The sequence below is a fragment of the Cebidichthys violaceus genome, unplaced genomic scaffold (assembly GCF_023349555.1).
Source record: "Cebidichthys violaceus isolate CVI_PGR_0920_01 unplaced genomic scaffold, fCebVio1.0.p SCAF_8, whole genome shotgun sequence".
Lineage (NCBI taxonomy): Eukaryota > Metazoa > Chordata > Actinopteri > Perciformes > Stichaeidae > Cebidichthys > Cebidichthys violaceus.
Genome location: NW_027176964.1, coordinates 18,027,055 through 18,045,939, shown reverse-complemented (window position 1 = coordinate 18,045,939; position 18,885 = coordinate 18,027,055). Strand labels below are relative to the sequence as shown.

At 39.3% G+C, this 18,885-nt stretch overlaps 3 long non-coding RNA genes across 3 annotated transcripts; 1 reads left to right on the top strand and 2 right to left on the bottom strand.

Moving 5' to 3' along the window:
• Window positions 1–270: 270 nt before the first annotated feature.
• Window positions 271–1,322, bottom strand: LOC137866250 (uncharacterized). The gene is made up of 2 exons (XR_011102102.1): window positions 1,269–1,322; window positions 271–396 (listed from the first exon to the last, which is right to left on the bottom strand). It is a non-coding gene; the product is annotated as an uncharacterized lncRNA (long non-coding RNA).
• Window positions 1,323–2,047: 725 nt separating this feature from the next.
• LOC137892433 (uncharacterized) lies at window positions 2,048–4,019 on the bottom strand. The gene is made up of 3 exons (XR_011105419.1): window positions 3,822–4,019; window positions 2,311–2,346; window positions 2,048–2,093 (listed from the first exon to the last, which is right to left on the bottom strand). It is a non-coding gene; the product is annotated as an uncharacterized lncRNA (long non-coding RNA).
• A 10,558-nt stretch (window positions 4,020–14,577) lies between these two features.
• LOC137866019 (uncharacterized) lies at window positions 14,578–18,421 on the top strand. Its single transcript, XR_011102091.1, has 6 exons — window positions 14,578–14,803; window positions 15,790–15,825; window positions 16,063–16,137; window positions 16,689–16,724; window positions 17,334–17,423; window positions 18,296–18,421. It is a non-coding gene; the product is annotated as an uncharacterized lncRNA (long non-coding RNA).
• Window positions 18,422–18,885: the final 464 nt, after the last annotated feature.

The following is an 18,885-nucleotide window of genomic DNA, read 5'->3' as shown; positions in this document are numbered from 1 at the left end:
ATCCACATGCATCTCTCAAAAAAGGCACTTTTGTCCTTCTAGCTAACTGTTAGAGTGTGATGAGGAAAATAAAGCCCTGACACAGAGGTAAGACGGACACTTTTCTGATTCATACTGCACATGAAAGCTTTTTCATGCAACTGTTTGATCAGGCTTTTATATAATAATTCTCACAAGGGAGGCTGGACTAAATTTAAATATGTTGGAAAAAGTCACAATTTCCTCCCTCACCTTCAAGCCTGAGACGTGAGACAAAAAAGACGACATGAGAAGACTGGAAACATATTTTATTGAGGTTCAATTATGTTTGAGAAACATTTTGAAACAACAACAATAAATAGCGAGATCATAAAGCCAGCGAGTGTCTTCACCATCCATGGACCTTTCCAACTCCACCTGAAGAAGAGAAACAGGAAACATGAGCGACATCATTGGTGAGAGCAGAAAAGACAGATAGAAATATGATCAGAGAAGGTGATGGGGAGTAATACTCTCTCCTTATCTTTACTCCTACCCTCCTCTGGTCTCCTCCAGCTTAATACATGAACACACCAAACATATTGACATCTAATGCATATTAATGAATACAAATGAAGTGTGACAAAAACACCGCCCACATGTAGTGCAGAATGTATTCGGGATGTAAATTATTAACTGCAGGTGAGAGTTATGCAGTATTTTATTTTTAGTTAATTATCATCCAGCACACATCAGTGAGTCGTGGGGGGGGTATCAGACACATTGAGATTGTGATGAAGTGATGTGCAATGTGCTCATAGAGTTTGTTTGGTGTGCTGACTTGCATTACTGTTTACTCTTCATAAAGAATAATCATCAACTGATATGAATGTGTTGGTGCAGCTCTGAGCTGCTTTACGTCTGTTTGTTGTGTTGTCAACATACTATCACTTCACTGAGTTTATAGAAAACTGACTTTCCTTGCTTTGTATCACTTTCCATAATACAGCATACTGTTCTAATCATTCATAAAGCATATCTAATTATATCCAACAAGAATCCCTTCTATGTGATCATAAGTGGCCTCTTGTTCCTCTTAGCTGGCTTCTTCTTACTTCCTTAACACTAGGCCTACAGACCAGTCTAAACTCTCTATGTCAAAACCAGCTCCTGTGGTAAATGGGATAACACTGTTTGGCTTTTTCATTTTTCATGTAATAGGTTCAAATGAACCACTTGGTTCTTTGCACTAAAGTACAGTCTCTAAGAATTGGTTGCTTTTTGCCAGACTTGTGAGTAACTTCAATTACCAGGTGTTGCACCGTGGCTTCCTGGTGGTTCCCTCCCTCAGACTCGGGGTTCTCTCCCTCAGACTCGGGGTTCTCTCCCTCAGGCTGGTGGTTCTCTCCCTCAGACTCGGGGTTCTCTCCCTCAGACTCGGGGTTCCCTCCCTCAGGCTGGTGGTTCCCTCCCTCAGACTCGGGGTTCTCTCCCTCAGGCTGGTGGTTCTCATCCTGAAGGTCGGTGGTACATCGGCGGACAGCAAGCTAAATCAGAAGGGTCATTAAAAAACGAACAATGCAATTTCAAACATTCCTCTAATCTTAATTTTGTATGCAGGGTGGAAGTAAAATAAATGAAATACTCTTGTTCCTGAAACAAATTGTTTTGTTTCTGTACCAATACTTTTTTTTACTTTTACTTAAGTACCTTCTATCACAAGTATTGTACTTCACTACATTTCAAGTGACAGAGTAAAATAAAAAGTCCTAATAAACAGTGTGAGACTGGATCAAAAACAAGGACATAGATCATCATCAGCAGCAGAGAAGAAGCTGCAGGAGGGCGGAGCTCCAGAGAGGTAACAGTGGGAAAGTTACATCTTCAATATACGTTCAAAGTAATGTCAGGTGGAGTGAGGGGTGTGGAACAGCGCTAGCACCAGGGAACAGAACACTAACGAACTTCAAATGACAGCCCCACAATGCTAAACGCTAGAATAGTAACACGTCACAAGAAAAATCCACCGTCAATGTTGATTTTAATGTGAATGTACTTACATAAGGTAGCGGATAAGTTAGATCACCAGAGACCACAACTCCACCATAACCAGCAGAGTCGGTCTCACACTGGACCTAAGAAGAGAATGGTAATAAACAGAGATATTTATTTTACTACTGTATATAATATATAATAGTCCATGGTCAAAACATTAAGTTTGTAGTCACAGATATTTATAATGTGTCTGTGTGTGTGTGTGTGTGTGTGTGTGTGTGTGTGTGTGTGTGTGTGTGTGTGTGTGTGTCAGATATGCTGTACAACATGAAAGACAAAAGAGACTAATATACTCACCGGAAAAGGAAGCTCCTCCTTGAATATATTTTGACCCTACAGAACAATGACATTTTACATCAGAATTACAAGTTTGTTGTTTGACAACAATTCATAGGCCCATTTATATACTATATATATATGAATATATAATGAAGTTATGAAATGAGCAAAGAAGAAAGTCAAATCATTATCATCATCTAATCTATTTTAACCAGCTCAGAGAGACCCAACAGTCACAGAAGGTATTTCACATGGCGTTCTCCAAAAAGAGAAACGTGGACAGAGACCAGTCTTTAACAAGAATGGACAGACTCTGGTTTGATGATCGTTCCTACAGACAGTTTAACACCAGAGTGTCTCACATGTTCAGAGGCCGTGGTGATTATTAAAAGCGGGAATGTGAAGCGCCACTACGAGACAAAGCACACATCTTTTGAGCAATCGTACCCACTCACATCTGAAATGAAGGCACAGAAAATTAACCTCAGAGCCCAATATGATGTTGACTACATAAAGAATTTGATACGACGGCTATAGGTGTTGAATTTTAGAAGCTTCTTGAAGCCTGTTCGTCGGATGAGCGTAACATGAATTTTGTAATCAAACTCTCCGTTTGACGGAATTCACTTTAGCCGGACTACAAAAGTGAGTCATTCAAGAGCTGGGTTACGCTGTCATGAAAAGAATAGAATAATTCAATAACATGATTCAGCAATACACAGGCTATGCTAACAGCCTATGCTAACAGGCTGGCGGGTTCGTCGACAGTATAAATAACCACATGTCGAATCGACTATCGTATCAGTAAGTCTATGAACACAATTGGATAACACCAATAACCTTACCATTTCAGCGTTAGATGACAAATTTGATCTTTATGTGGAGAGCAGGCCTTTTTTAGACCTCGTGGTTTACCCTCAAAGATGGCCAACTACTATGTCACTTGCTTGCGACGGCTTTTGGGAAGGCGACTACGACACGCATGCGCATCAGCCCAGTCTCGCGTTGTTTCCCCAAGTTTGAATTTTTCCCATATTTCTAATGGTTTTCCCTGATTTTCATTTAAACTGTCAGATCAGGATTGTTTTACTAAGGTTTTACTAAGTCTCATGTCAATGTGTCCTTGAGCAAGACACTTAACCCCAAAATGTCTCCCGTAGCTGCGTCTATGGTGTAGATAGATACTGAATTGTAAGTCGCTTTGGATAAAAGCGTCGGCTAAATGACTGTAATGTCATGTAATGTAAATAAATTAAGCTTTGTGTTTTTTCACACAGGAAGCCAAAGCTCATTTATATTCACTGATATTATTGCTAGACTGCATTGATAGTATCATACAAGTGTACCTGGTCCAAAGCTGTCAGTTCTTGCTGTAAAGTCTGTGCATGTTTACGGCCATTTCTGATTCTGAACTATTAGAAACCATAAAGAAAATTTCAAGCAACATAATCGTCATCGCCTGTTAAATTAAAATTAAAAACAAGTAACAAAACCAATCTACTGTACATTATCAAATCATTGTATCATACCTGATATGTTGAGTTCTTGTACAGTTAATCCAGTTGTCTTGTTTCGTGTCAGCCGAGTTGGTCTTCACTACGGTACTTGTTCAAAAATAAATCCACTTTGTAACGTCAGTTGCTTTGCCATGACTTTGATTACTACAGTATATATAATATAGTGATCCCCACTCAAACACACTGTAGTATCCATATTTGTAGTCCGTTCCATTTCAATCAGGAGATTGAGTCAGATGAAGACAAGATAATTGTTTCTTGTGAACAAATGATATGTGATGATAAAGTCTTCAGAGTCTTTGTCTTGGACTTTACAGGGAGATTTGTAATGGAGGCCGTCTGTCCTGAGCAGCAGCAAGATAAATCCCCCTGCCATGGAGTTCAGACACTGGTGGTGATGGTGCTGATGAGGCTGATAGAATGATGAGTTGATGAAGAAGATGAATCTGATGAAGACTGGGCGGAGATGGGTACGTTTACTAGCATGAACGTACTGAAAGTAGAGAGACGATCATATTTAAGAGAGACTGCAGCGAGATGATAGGCTAACCATGTAACGGTGTCGTGCTATTGGCTAGAGAACAGCTGATCTAAACAGCTGATATGATTGACAGCCCCAAACAATAACAGCAAGGACATAATGAGTGTGCATGTATGAGGAGTGATGGCAGATGTATGGTAAACAAACTACAGGCTTAGGCATGCAAGAGTATAGTCTTCCTGTCTGAACTTACGCTAGAGCTTTATTTGTAGTATCCATATTTGTAGTCCGTTCCATTTGGTCCCACATCTGTAAGAAAATGAAGAAAATGTTAATTATAAGAGCATGACTGGAAGAAACTAATCAACCTGCTTCTAAAATATTTGAACAAGCTGAACTAACCCTGAATGTAATCGTATTGCTCATGAACCGGTTAATCCATCACTTGTCACCTCAGGCAAATTCACCCCACCCTATCAACTGAATGCACTATTGTAGTTACATCTACTAAATGTACCTACATCTGCTGGACCTGGCATTAATATAGCCAGATGAGAGTTAGGACACATTACAGTGTAAGTGCATGTGAGTAATGTTTGTGCATTGTATTCACACTTCCTTGTCAAGTTTCTCAGAAAAAGAACGGTAGACAAGAGAAGAGTGTAACGCTGTTAACAGAACTGTATTAAAGGCGTCTGTTGTTTTGTGCGCCCCGCTGACAGGAGGGCAACGAATGCATTTGCCCAAAAATTAGGTTCTGCTCCAAATTTGAGTGCGTTCTTCCTTGACCAGTGCTACACCTTTCCACTGAGTTTCCAAGCTTCATAAAAATCAATCAAACAGACAAACATACCAAAGCAAAAAGATAAAAAAATACAGTCACTAAAATGAAAATCTACTTCATATACTTACATGGTAGGTTTACCTTGTTGGGAAGTCTCATTGGTAGTGGCAGTTTGTCTGACAACAAACCCTTTTGATGGTTGGGTTTTTGCAAATCACATGCAAACAGTGGCGGCTGGTGGAAAATGTTGTGGGTAGGGCTGTGCCACATTTAATCAATTTCAGCAAACATCCCAGTATGATTTAACCCTCCTGTTATGTTCGTTTTTTAGGTACAGCCATGATGTTTGCGGGTCAATTTGACCCGGTGCATGTTTAATTATCCAAAAGTGGTCAGAAACCAAAAAATCCTAATAAATATAGTTTGTACCTCATCACCAACTCCATTACTAACAATTCAATCAGTATTTAGTGGAATGGAGTTATTCACCCCTCCATAGATCATAGTTCAATTAGGATAACCCACTCGTTTTTACAGTGTTAAGAAACTGAAATTTACAAAAATGAACAAGAGATGAGCACAATGAACGAGGTGTGTGTGTGTGTGTGTGTGTGTGTGTGTGTGTGTGTGTGTGTGTGTGTGTGTGTATCTGTGTCTACACAGAACACGAGTGACATGTCGTCACGGTGTGCTTTGTTCAAATACATTTTGTCTTTATAATATTTTCGGCAGACAGTCTTGGCTGACGTGTATTGGGTGAGGATGACCACTGTATTTCACAATTTTTGACACAAATGTCTCGCTTGGAGGAACAAGTATATCAGTTTCCACATCTGATGGTTCATAATCAGAACCATTATAATCTGAATTGACCTCAAGATGGTCTTCATCTTCAGACACATCCTCCTCTATTTCACTGTTGTGATCAAGGATGTGCTCCAGAGCCTCATCCTTTGTTTCTGTTGCTCATGTTGTCCTACAGTATTCTGCTGTGTTGTTTGCATCTGCAGAGTGTGATGTTGGTCGGACTCTCAAGCAACCCTCCCCTGCTAAGTGTGGGTGGAGTTTATAAAAGGTTCCCGTCAAAATAGTATCTGTATTTCTCGCACATGTGGGGTAGTGAGAAAGAGTGTGTGTGTGTGTGTGTGTGTGTGTGTGTGTGTGTGTGTGTGTGTGTGTGTGTGTGTGAGAGAAATGGGGTGAAACATGGTGGGAGGGAGTAAGAAATACTTTGTATTACGTTTTCAAAGAAAGAAATGGTCTAAACTTGACACTTCTGACCCCTTATAGCCTCCATTTTCACTGACGCGTCAAATTGACCCGAACATCATCTCTGTTATAGAAACCTGCAGGGGGTTGTTGCAAATGCATGAATTTTTTTATTTATTTTTTTAAACGTTGATTACACTAAATAAGGCAAGCAGAATAAGTTTCATACAGAAAAAGTACTTTAAACTATTTTTTCTAGATTTTCAAACTTTGAAACGAGTCAATTTGACCCAGAACATAACAGGAGGGTTAATGCAATACAGTTAAGGTATCAAAAACGCATTACTACTTTGCAGATAAATATTTAACATTTATTCCAACACGAAAAAAAGCAGTAAATAACACTTTGACAAACACGTCAGAACATCTTATTTTTGTCACCCTCACAGGCAATTCTGTATACTACAATAATATATACAGTGGGTGAAATACGTATTGAACACGTCACCTGAACACGTGAAGAAAGGAAGGTGCAAAAAGGCATGGGAAGCTAAGACACGAGCTGAAATCTATCAGTAATTACAACGCAATCCTGCCCCTTGTCAGTGCAAATTAATATCAGCTGGTTGCAAGACTATTGAGGTAAACAGAGGTGTGGGCTGCCTCTCTCTATTATAGCCGCTACTTGTTCAAATATTAAACTGGAAATGTAGCAACAGCAATAGATACAACAGAGAGTGAGGAAGAGAGGGGGCTTGATGAAGTGCGAACGTAAAAAAATGATGAAATTACAATGCAATTTCAAAATAAGCTGCGACATTAGCATTCAATTAGAGTCACTTTTGTGTTCACCTAAATTTACTTGAAATGTGCAAATTCTCACTGACAGCAGTCGGTAGCATTGCTAGAGCTAACTAATAACTAGTAACTAGTAGACTAGTAACGTCTAAATGATCTTTCAGCTGTGTTTTTGTTTCTATGAACTTTTGGTAAAAAGGGTTAATTTGCTATTCCATATGAAGAAATAGAGTTTATGATGTCTGGCTTTGCAAACGTTGGCTTAGTTTCATATAAAGAAAATTATCTGTGTGTTTGTTTTTTTAAGCAGCCACATAATTGGTTATTACTCGTAGTGCACTAGCACCTCATCCCCATCAGGTCGACAACATAGCTTTCCATTTCAGAATCTCCTTTTAGCATTTTAGCAGAGCTATCGCCCAACTTGTCATAATCCAATTATTCCCTTAGGTCATCCAGCTAATACATACATACATACATTGAATAATGAGACTGCTGCACTGCTCACAATTGGTATTGTGAATGAAGTCTTAGCCGTTCACATTTACAGAGATCGGGGGCTCCTGGGACAAGATCACTCGTTCGTTTGAGTGAGCTTTAGCCCAGAATTAGACTACATTTCTCAAATGAGATACCATTTTTTAATCATTATCTGTTGAGAGGATTTTTAGTTGAGTAAAATGTAATGTTTGGGTGGTGAGGTCTGGGGCTGTCTCATGTGGTGACATGCTCCACACAGCCTGAGATGACAGCAGACGGAGTCGTGTCCCCTAAGACACAGACAGAAGCGTTCATGTAAATGAGCCACTTGGTTTGGTTTTAAAAGATGAGGAAGAAGAAAAACTGTAAATTGAGTGTTTCTATTGTATTTTCTGCCACAAAAGTGTGTTGGATATAATAAGGTATTCAACATTTAGTGCTGCGCTGCTCGTTGGGTCAAGTTTCAAAAAGCTGGATCCAATATTTCCCATATTGCAACCAAATAGTGTCTTCAGTTAGACCGTCCTTGTAGAATAAATGACAGTGGAGTGCTGCTTTAACAAAGACTGGAACACCAATTGGACAAACAGAGCAACGGCCCATTAGCTCAGAGTTTATTGTGTATCAACTACTTTGTGCTAATTTGATCGAAAATGGAAAATCTGCCCAAGGGCAAGGTAGCAGTTTAAAAAAGTGCTCAAAAATGACACAGACCGGGACGATTGGTGGATAATAGGTTCCCAGCAGCACAGTTGTGTCCCTGGACCCCTTATCAGGTTAATCCTGCCATTACTTTAACAATAAACACCACTAAATATTAGAACTGGCTAAATATCCATTGGTCCGACTAATAGATTAAACGATTACTAATCCAGCAGACAAGTATCATTGTTTTCTTCTTTAGTAGTTTTGGACTGTGAGCACACGCAGAATGAAAACACATACTGTAGTCAATGACTAGACAATAATGTATCATTAATAGCATTTTCTGGATGGAAAGAATGTCTCCTGTAGAGAGTGTTGCATTATGGGTTGTTTGTAGTCTTATTGTTGTTCGGGTTGCAACTTTCATCAAGTCGTTTCAAGGTGCTTTTTCTAAATGAGTCAACCCTTCGATTGTTTGTGAAGTGCAGTTCAGACTATAGTAGTTTAGGCTTGTGGTAAGTGTCTTGGTAAACTGAGTGGAAATGGACCCAAAGTGTCTCACAACGTCTCGCAATGTCAAGAAGTCAAAATGTGCAGCTGTCACAGGATTTGAGAAAAGGACAAAAAGGATAAGAAGAAGAAAATCTTTTCACCCGCTTCCAAGAGAGCTTCCAACTACTTCAGCTTCCTTTGGTACAGGGCGATCCAAACATTCTGCCCACATCTACACGGCAGCCAAGCAATCCCACGTCTGATCAAGTCCATGAGATGATGGTCCAGCAAAAACTAGTCAGTGGACCTTGAGTTGAGATTTTTTTGACGTATAACAATACACCACATACAGAAGCTATGCTGTCTACACTGTGACTAATTACAGAGGACAGCCAACATAAGTTGTCATCTGGCTGATGTCCTTAGTTAATGTTTAAAACATTAACTGCTTGGTTCCATTATGGTCATGATTTCAGCAGCGGGTACATTAGCCACAAATCGATTTTACCAATGATTAATAGGTAGATAAGTCTTCTTTTTTTTGTCCGTCCGTCCGTCTGCTGAACTGCCGAAAGCATTTTAGCATTAAGGTCATTTGGCTTCATGGTAAGGTAATGGACCAAAATGATCTCACATGCAGCCATGAGGAAACTCTGCCAAGGCTTCAGAACGGATTTTTGTCCCTCTGTAAGTCAGGGATACAACTGATGGTCACTGATACACAGAGTGCTTAAATCAAATCAGAGCTGGGGAGGAAGGACACACAAATTGAACTTTTTTTAAAAAGTAATGTCTCGTCAAAATGTAACAATAAATATCACGAGTCTTTCTTGAAACTCATAACGCTGCTGTGTATAAGGTCACTGAGCCGACTGATGCAAAGAGATTGAGAATAGCACATTCATCTCTTGATGAATAAACTATTAGAGCCTCTTCACTTCTATTGAGAGGGCTGGCCACCTCAATTACACTGACGAATAGCAGAAAACCTATTCTACCAAGTGAGAGCACAGGTGTCCACAGTCATTTAATATATCGTGCTGGATATCATTCCCAGAACCTGTCCTGCACTTCACTCTCCATCTCTGGGCCGCCCTTCGCTCTATCCCCATCTTTCTGTCAAACTGCTAAAAACCCTCATATGAAGCATCTGTAACTGGTGTAAAAACAGATTACATAGCATGTGATCATATATAACAACAAAATGAAGATCTGCGGCCCGCTCGATGTTGGAACAGCTCACCTGACGGACGTGTTTTAGCGATTGCTTACACACTCAAAGTGAATACTTAGACTTTTGTGAGCGTGCCTCAAACAGAGGCACTTAAAGCACATCATGTGCTTTGTATGTGATTCAAACAAATGCAAAACATCCCTAGCAACGAAAAGGCCCATGACAACACACTATGGAAACCTGAGAACTACAAATAGGTGAGCTCAAGTCCTTTGTGAGCACTTTGCAAACATGGAGGACGTACAATAAAAGGTCTCTGCCTCTTATTAAGTCCTTTTATCTTGTGCTTCAATTGTATTTGACCCTTTTCTTTAACCAGTACTTACCAAAACCTGAATAAGCCTGTGATGAACTTTGACACACAAAATATACTTCAAATGCATTGAAAAACACAGTTTGGCCTTTTTTACAGCAGGTATGATAAACAATATTATTGCAAATCACTTATAAAATGAATAGAGATACTGCCCAATAGTAAACAGAACATGATTATGAGTTCCTAAGTAACTTCTAATCTCTTTTAACTCTTCATTGGTTACCTCTACGTAGAGCTCTGACACAGGGGTCGGCAACCTTTACCGTCCAAAGAGCCGTTTTGTCCTATTTTTCACCAAATAAAATGTGTCTGGAGCTGGAAACGCTATTTGATATCACAGCTTGTCAAGTTTTATATATAGTTATATTATACATACAAAAACTATAGTTTGTTGTATTTATGAATTTCTAGAACAAGAATAAAGACAATTCTCTACACTTTATTGCTATTTCACCTGTTATAACAACATCAAACTCTGATGAAGAGGAGAGTTTCTGCAGCGGTTGATAAATCTCTCTCTCTCTCTCTCTCTCTCTCTCTCTCTCTCTCTCTCTCTCTCTCTCCAGTCTTACTGTTCATCTGTGTGTTTGTTCTGGAAGTGTCTTTCTACATTACATTCTCTGTTGTTTGCTAATTTCTCGACACATTTCAAGCATACAGGTGAGCCGGCATCGTTGGCAGTGAAAGCAAATGAACACGCCCATGCAGAATGAAACTCTCTATTTCCCTTATTTAATAATTAATACTGTGTGTATGTAGGGCCTTTAATCTATAACAATGTATCATATTTCATAAGTTGATCACATTTTTTGTATGTCAAATCAAATCAACCAGCAGTTAAACAAATAGCAGAGTTTAAAGTACAAAAATAACCCTGAAATATATAGTGGAGTATAAAGCAGCATAAATTGGATATTCTTAAAGTACAAGTACCTCAAAATTGTACTTCGGTACATTACTTGCGTAAAAGTACTTAGTTACCTTCCATCACTGCATATCACATCTCATGGGCCTCATTATAATAGACACTGCTGGTTTATGGCGACACAGAATCAGCCCAATGTGCAGCATGTTTGTATACTGTAATATTTAATTTATCATATGTTCTTTTTGGATGTAACTTTTATCGCTGAACTCTGAACATTGTGTGCATGCAGACAAACAGAGGTCGCCTCTGTCTGACTTGCTGTAATCTCAAGCTGACGGCTGTGAGAGCTCCTAGCCTCCGCTCCACAAAAGCAGAAACAGCAGCACCTGCCAAGGCCTTGACGTCAGAACAGGGAGTTCACCTGCGAAGGCCGGAGACGAGATCATGTGCAGCTGGAACCAGCAGTTCAGTTTGTGTGACGCACGTATACTCCATATTGTTGTTAGACCTCCGAACCATCCGTGGGGAAAGAGCTCTGACCATTCAGCTGAACTATTATTATATTATCTTATAGTATATACTATTATAGTGTCTGTTCAATGAACTACTTAAAGACATTTGAGAGTTTTCTCATGACGTTTATTTCTCACAGGGAAATTAATTAGATTCATTTCCACCTCATCTACATTATACATATTCGTACTGCATGTCCTTGTGAGAGTGTGCGCTAACATGCTTGTGATGTTCAAATCTATAACACACAAAGAGACACATGTATAAATACCCAGTTCTAATTCTGTCTCACTGTATCTTTCTCTCTGTTGGACTAAAGAAGGTAGTAATTAGATGAAGTCCAATGATCAACCACAGAAGTATTAAAGCCATGATGTCTATATAATATTTATGCAGTTAACATATTGCACACGAAGACGAGGCTCGCTTGGATCACATTCCAGCATCAGCAGCATTTGTACTTGATTGTATTGCTGAGTCTTTCTTTGCCTTCTTTTGTAGTTGAAATGTTAAAATTTCATCTCACATAAACACTTGACTCCAGAGAGGCAATTAATTTCATACATTCTTACGTGAAAAAGGACGATAATCAGACAAACGCTTGTGTGTTTTTTGGATGCTTGATGTTTAGTTTGCTGCTCCTGGGAGCCGAGGCCACCTGCTGGATTCTCCTGAAGCACTAATGGGATTCAACGAACAGATTTGTGAGCTGTTGCAGGCTTCTGAATAATAAATAAACGTTTCCTTCGAGCTTGACATCAATTAAGATTTTTCTTCTGTTGCCAATTAAATACTTTATTTTAGCTGATTAAATGAAATACCCCCCACCCAAAAAACAACAACCAGTTTAACCGAGATTGCCCTCGCCAAATACGGCATATCGTCACGTACAAACAGCGTCGTGGGGTGTGCATGTGCTCCAACAGGAACGTTCAGCCCTAAATAAACCAAACTTATCAGGAAGTGTCTGAAGTCAGAGGAGGAAGACTTTGTTCACAAGTTCTACCATTTAACTCTACTGTACTTCCCACCAGCACCTTGGAAGCTGCAGTTCCCAAACACAATGCAAGTTGGTAAGTGAACATGCTAACACGCTAAGTGTTGGCAACATGACGCAGTTACAATGCACACGTTAATGGCAGCTTTTCACCCAGGTTTCACACCTGCTGACCAGTAAACCAGAGAGAAGACACACGGGCATTAAGGAGAGCCTGGTGCCTGTCTGTCCCCCTGAGGACACTTTAGAGTCTGATGATCTGGACATCACAGAACTGGTCAACACATACTTTTTGGCCAGAAGTCTAGGAAGGATAAACATGACAGGTACAGTGTAACTGCAGAGAGCAGCGCCTTCCTCCTATACATACATTTGTTTCAATGTTTAAAATTGGAGCAGCATCTCTGTTGAGATCATTCATGAGAGGAATGTGTTCTCTGTATTGTGTTTAAACAGCAATTTAAAAGTTAAATTTACCATCTATTGTAGATGACCAAAATGTTACAATTAACTTTGATGTACTGAAAACACACTGTGAACGAGTTAAAGTACAGCAGAGTCATCTCATCAGACATTCTTCATGTAGGATGACGTGTTTCATGGGTAGAGAGGATGAACCTGATTACTCAACTGAAAACAAACAAGTTCATTCTTGTAGTTGAAAGAAAACAAGATTGGCAAATTATGATTGAATGGCTTCTTGCAACATGAATTGAATGCTGTAGCACGTGATGGGCCTAACTGGTGGGATGACTTGGGGATGTCTGGGTCCAAGTATCCCCACCTCCTCAACACAACCTATATGTGATATGATTGTAGATGATCCACCTGTTCTAAAATACTGTAGTTCAATTTTGGAATCTCAAAACGTAAGTACAGAGGGCAGGGATACCAGTGACACCAGTGACACAGCTTAACCACAGCAATGTGGTTGATCTGCTTAGTGGGTGTGAGAAAGTGATCAACTGTCATTTGCTTCTCTCAACTGTCAAAAGGAGCTGTTTTCAGACAGGTGATACCAACGAGGCTTCCCAACAAGGTAAACCTACCTGAATTTTAAGTATATGAAGAATATTTTCTATGGACATTTCAGTGAATGTGTTTGTTATCTTTTAACTTTGGGTTGTTTGTCTGTGTGGTGGGAAATGCTCCCCAGAGAAGGAAGTGTAGGGTTGTGAACGCATTTTGGCTGTTATTTGTTTTGATGATTTTCATTGATTCCTTTAATACATGTTTATTTTCACTGGTCAAGGAAGAACTCAATGGAATGTGGAGCAGAACCTAATCATTCACTTCCTGCCTGTGAGAGAGGGCCTTGGTCTTGGTGGAGTGAAGTTTTTATAAAGAAAAGAGACTTGAATCAAATGAAACAGTTCCATCTCTAGTGAGTACATTAGAGTTCAAATCTATAGACATTACATGTACAGTCATTTAGCAGACGCTTTTATCCAAAGCGACTTACAATTCAGATTCACATCTGAATTGTAATCACATTCAGATCACATTCATACCGTAGGCACAGCTACGGGAGCAATTTTTGGGGTTAAGTGTCTCGCTAAAAGGACACATTGACACGCAGAGCCAGAGACGGGGATCAAACCACCAACCCTTAAATTGAAGGACAGCCCTGCTCTCCACTCCCCACAGTCACCCCAAAACAGTGTTTAACTTGTTTTACTCACATGGACTTACACTCTGTAATGTGTCCTAACTCTCATCTGGCTATATTAATGCCAGGTCCAGCAGATGTAGGTACATTTAGTAGATGTAACTACAATAGTGCATTCAGTTGATAGGGTGGGGAGAATTTGCCTGAGGTGACAAGTGATGGATTAACCGGTTCATGAGCAATAGAAAAGATTACATTCAGGGTTAGTTCAGCTTGTTAAAATATTTTAGAAGCAGGTTGATTAGTTTCTTCCAGTCATGCTCTTATAATTAAGATTTTCTTCATTTTCTTACAGATGTGGGACCGTATGGAACGGACTACAAATATGGATACTACAGTGTGTTTGAGTGGGGATCACTATATTATATATACTGTAGTAATCAAAGTCATGGCAAAGCAACTGACGTTACAAAGTGGATTTATTTTTGAACAAGTACCGTAGTGAAGACCAACTCGGCTGACACGAAACAAGACAACTGGATAACTGTACAAGAACTCAACATATCAGGTATGATAAAATGATTTGATAATGTACAGTAGATTGGTTTTGTTACTTGTTTTTAATTTTAATTTAACAGGCGATGACGATTATGTTGCTTGAAATTTTCTTTATGGTTTTTAATGGTTCAGAATCAGAAATGGCCGTAAACATGCACAGACTTTACAGCAAGAACTGACAGTTTTGGACCAGGTACACTTGTATGATACTATCAATGCAGTCTAGCAATAATATCAGTGAATATAAATGAGCTTTGGCTTCCTGTGTGAAAAATCACAAAGCTTAATTTATTTAGTAAAACCTTATTAAAACAAACCTGATCTGACAGTTTATTTTAAATGAAAATCAGGGAAAACCATTAGAAACCATTGGGGAAATGAAGCGAGACTGGGCTGATGCGCATGCGTGTCGTAGTCGCCTTCCAGAAGCCGTCGTAAGGAAGTGACTTAGTAGCCGATTATCTTCAACGGTAAACCACAACATCTAAAAAAGGCCTGTCCTCCACATCTAAGAGTATATAACCACTGACATGGTAAGGTTATTGGTGGTAATGGTGTTAAATACTTGTTCATAGACTTACTGATAAGATAGCTGCGATTCAAGATGTGGTTATTTATATTGTCGCCGAACCAGCTAGCCTGTTAGCATAGCCTGTTAGCATAGCCTGTTAGCAAAGCCTTTGTTTGTTGTTGAGCGACGTTATTGAATTTTTCTATTATTTTAATGACAGCGTGACACAGCTCTTGAATAACTGCCGTTTCAAGTTTGGCGAAAGTTAATTATGTGACACGGAGAGTTTGATTGCAATATTTATGTTACGCTCATCTGACGGGCAGGCTTCCAGATGGAGTAGTGTGATTTGTGATTAGACTTTCTTCTTTGCTCATTTCATAACTTCATTCTATATATTCATATATATAGTATATAAATGGGCGTATGAATTGTTGTCAAACAACAAACTTGTAATTCTAATGTAAAATGTCATTGTTCTGTAGGGTCAAAATATATTCAAGAAGGAGATTCCTCTTCCGGTGAGTATATTAGTCTCTTTTGACTTACCTGTTATACAGCATATCTGACACACACACACACACACACACACACACACACACACACACACACACACACACACACACACACACACACACACACACACACTATCAATATCTGTGACACTACAAACTTAATGTTTGACCATGGACTATTGTATATTTTATATTATACAGTAGTAAAATAAATATCTCTGTTTATTACCATTCTCTTCTTAGGTCCAGTGTGAGACCGACTCTACTGGTTATGGTCCAGTTGTGGTCTATGATGATCTAACTTATTATTTATCTTCTGTAAGTACATTCACATTAAAATCAACATTGACAGGGGATTTTTCTTGTGATGTGTTACTATTCTAGCGTTTAGCATTGTGGGGCTGTCATTTGAATTTGAAGTTTGTTTGCTGCGTGTTGACTGGGGATTCCCAAACTGTTACCTCTCTGGAGCTCTGCCCTCCTGCAGCTTCTTCTCTGCTTCTTAGAGACTGTACTTTAGTGCAAAGAACCAAGGGGTTCATTTTATCCTATTAAATTACAAATGAAAAAGCCAAGCTGAATGTAATTTAGTTTGGGGAAACAACGCGAGACTGAGGTGGCGTGTTGTAGTCGTCTTCCCGTGAGACGTCAGAATCAGGAGTGAACCAGTGTAGTAGTAGTCGGCCATCTTCGAGGGTAAACCACGAGGTCTAATAAAGGCCTGCTCTCCACATAAAGATCAAATTTGTCATCTAAGTTATTTCATAACTTCATTCTATATATTCATATATATAGTATATAAATGGGCCTATGAATTGATGTCAAACAACAAACTTGTAATTCTGATGTAAAATCTCTTTGTTCTGCAGAGACAAAATATAGACGAAGAGGAGATTCCTCTTTCGGTGAGTATATTAATCTCTTTAGTCTTTCATGTTGTACAGCATATCTGACACACACACACACACACACACACACACACACACACACACACACACACACACACACACAGACACATTATCAATATCTGTGACACTACAAACGTAATGTTTGACCATGGACTATTGTATATTTTATATTATACAGTAGTAAAATAAATATCTATGATCTAACTTATTATTTATCTTCTGTAAGTACATTCACATTAAAATCAACATTGACGGTGGATTTTTCTTGTGACGTGTTACTATTCTAGCGTTTAGCATTGTGGGGCTGTCATTTGAAGTTCGTTAGTGTTCTGTTCCCTGGTGCTAGCGCTGTTCCACACCCCTCACTCCACCTGACATTACTTTGAACGTATATTGAAGATGTAACTTTCCCACTGTTACCTCTCTGGAGCTCCGCCCTCCTGCAGCTTCTTCTCTGCTGCTGATGATGATCTATGTCCTTGTTTTTGATCCAGTCTCACACTGTTTATTAGGACTTTTTATTTTACTCTGTAACTTGAATTCAATTAAGATTAGAGGAACGTTTGAAATTGCATTGTTTGTTTTCTAATGACCGTTCTGATTTAGCTTGCTGTCCGCCGATATACCACCGACCTTCAGGATGAGAACCACCAGTCTGAGGGAGGGAACCACCAGGAAGCCACGGTGCAACACCTGGTAATTGAAGTTACTCACAAGTCTGGCAAAAAGCAACCAATTCTTAGAGACTGTACTTTAGTGCAAAGAACCAAGTGGTTCATTTGAACCTATTACATGAAAAATGAAAAAGCCAAACAGTGTTATCCCATTTACCACAGGAGCTGGTTTTGACATAGAGAGTTTAGACTGGTCTGTAGGCCTAGTGTTAAGGAAGTAAGAAGAAGCCAGCTAAGAGGAACAAGAGGCCACTTATGATCACATAGAAGGGATTCTTGTTGGATATAATTAGATATGCTTTATGAATGATTAGAACAGTATGCTGTATTATGGAAAGTGATACAAAGCAAGGAAAGTCAGTTTTCTATAAACTCAGTGAAGTGATAGTATGTTGACAACACAACAAACAGACGTAAAGCAGCTCAGAGCTGCACCAACACATTCATATCAGTTGATGATTATTCTTTATGAAGAGTAAACAGTAATGCAAGTCAGCACACCAAACAAACTCTATGAGCACATTGCACATCACTTCATCACAATCTCAATGTGTCTGATACCCCCCCCACGACTCACTGATGTGTGCTGGATGATAATTAACTAAAAATAAAATACTGCATAACTCTCACCTGCAGTTAATAATTTACATCCCGAATACATTCTGCACTACATGTGGGCGGTGTTTTTGTCACACTTCATTTGTATTCATTAATATGCATTAGATGTCAATATGTTTGGTGTGTTCATGTATTAAGCTGGAGGAGACCAGAGGAGGGTAGGAGTAAAGATAAGGAGAGAGTATTACTCCCCATCACCTTCTCTGATCATATTTCTATCTGTCTTTTCTGCTCTCACCAATGATGTCGCTCATGTTTCCTGTTTCTCTTCTTCAGGTGGAGTTGGAAAGGTCCATGGATGGTGAAGACACTCGCTGGCTTTATGATCTCGCTATTTATTGTTGTTGTTTCAAAATGTTTCTCAAACATAATTGAACCTCAATAAAATATGTTTCCAGTCTTCTCATGTCGTCTTTTTTGTCTCACGTCTCAGGCTTGAAGGTGAGGGAGGAAATTGTGACTTTTTCCAACATATTTAAATTTAGTCCAGCCTCCCTTGTGAGAATTATTATATAAAAGCCTGATCAAACAGTTGCATGAAAAAGCTTTCATGTGCAGTATGAATCAGAAAAGTGTCCGTCTTACCTCTGTGTCAGGGCTTTATTTTCCTCATCACACTCTAACAGTTAGCTAGAAGGACAAAAGTGCCTTTTTTGAGAGATGCATGTGGATCTTAGTGACCAAACTAGCAAAGAGTGCTTCATTTCTTTCACTGTGCTACATCATGACCCAAGTTAGAACAGCATTGTGGTTCAATGTGTAAAGTTGCACTGTTAGCAGTCTTGAGGCAGCGTACAGTGCAAGCCAGAGCCGGTGGCCCGTTTCCAGCTCAGTCAGTTCATACAGTTCAATAACGGCACCGACCA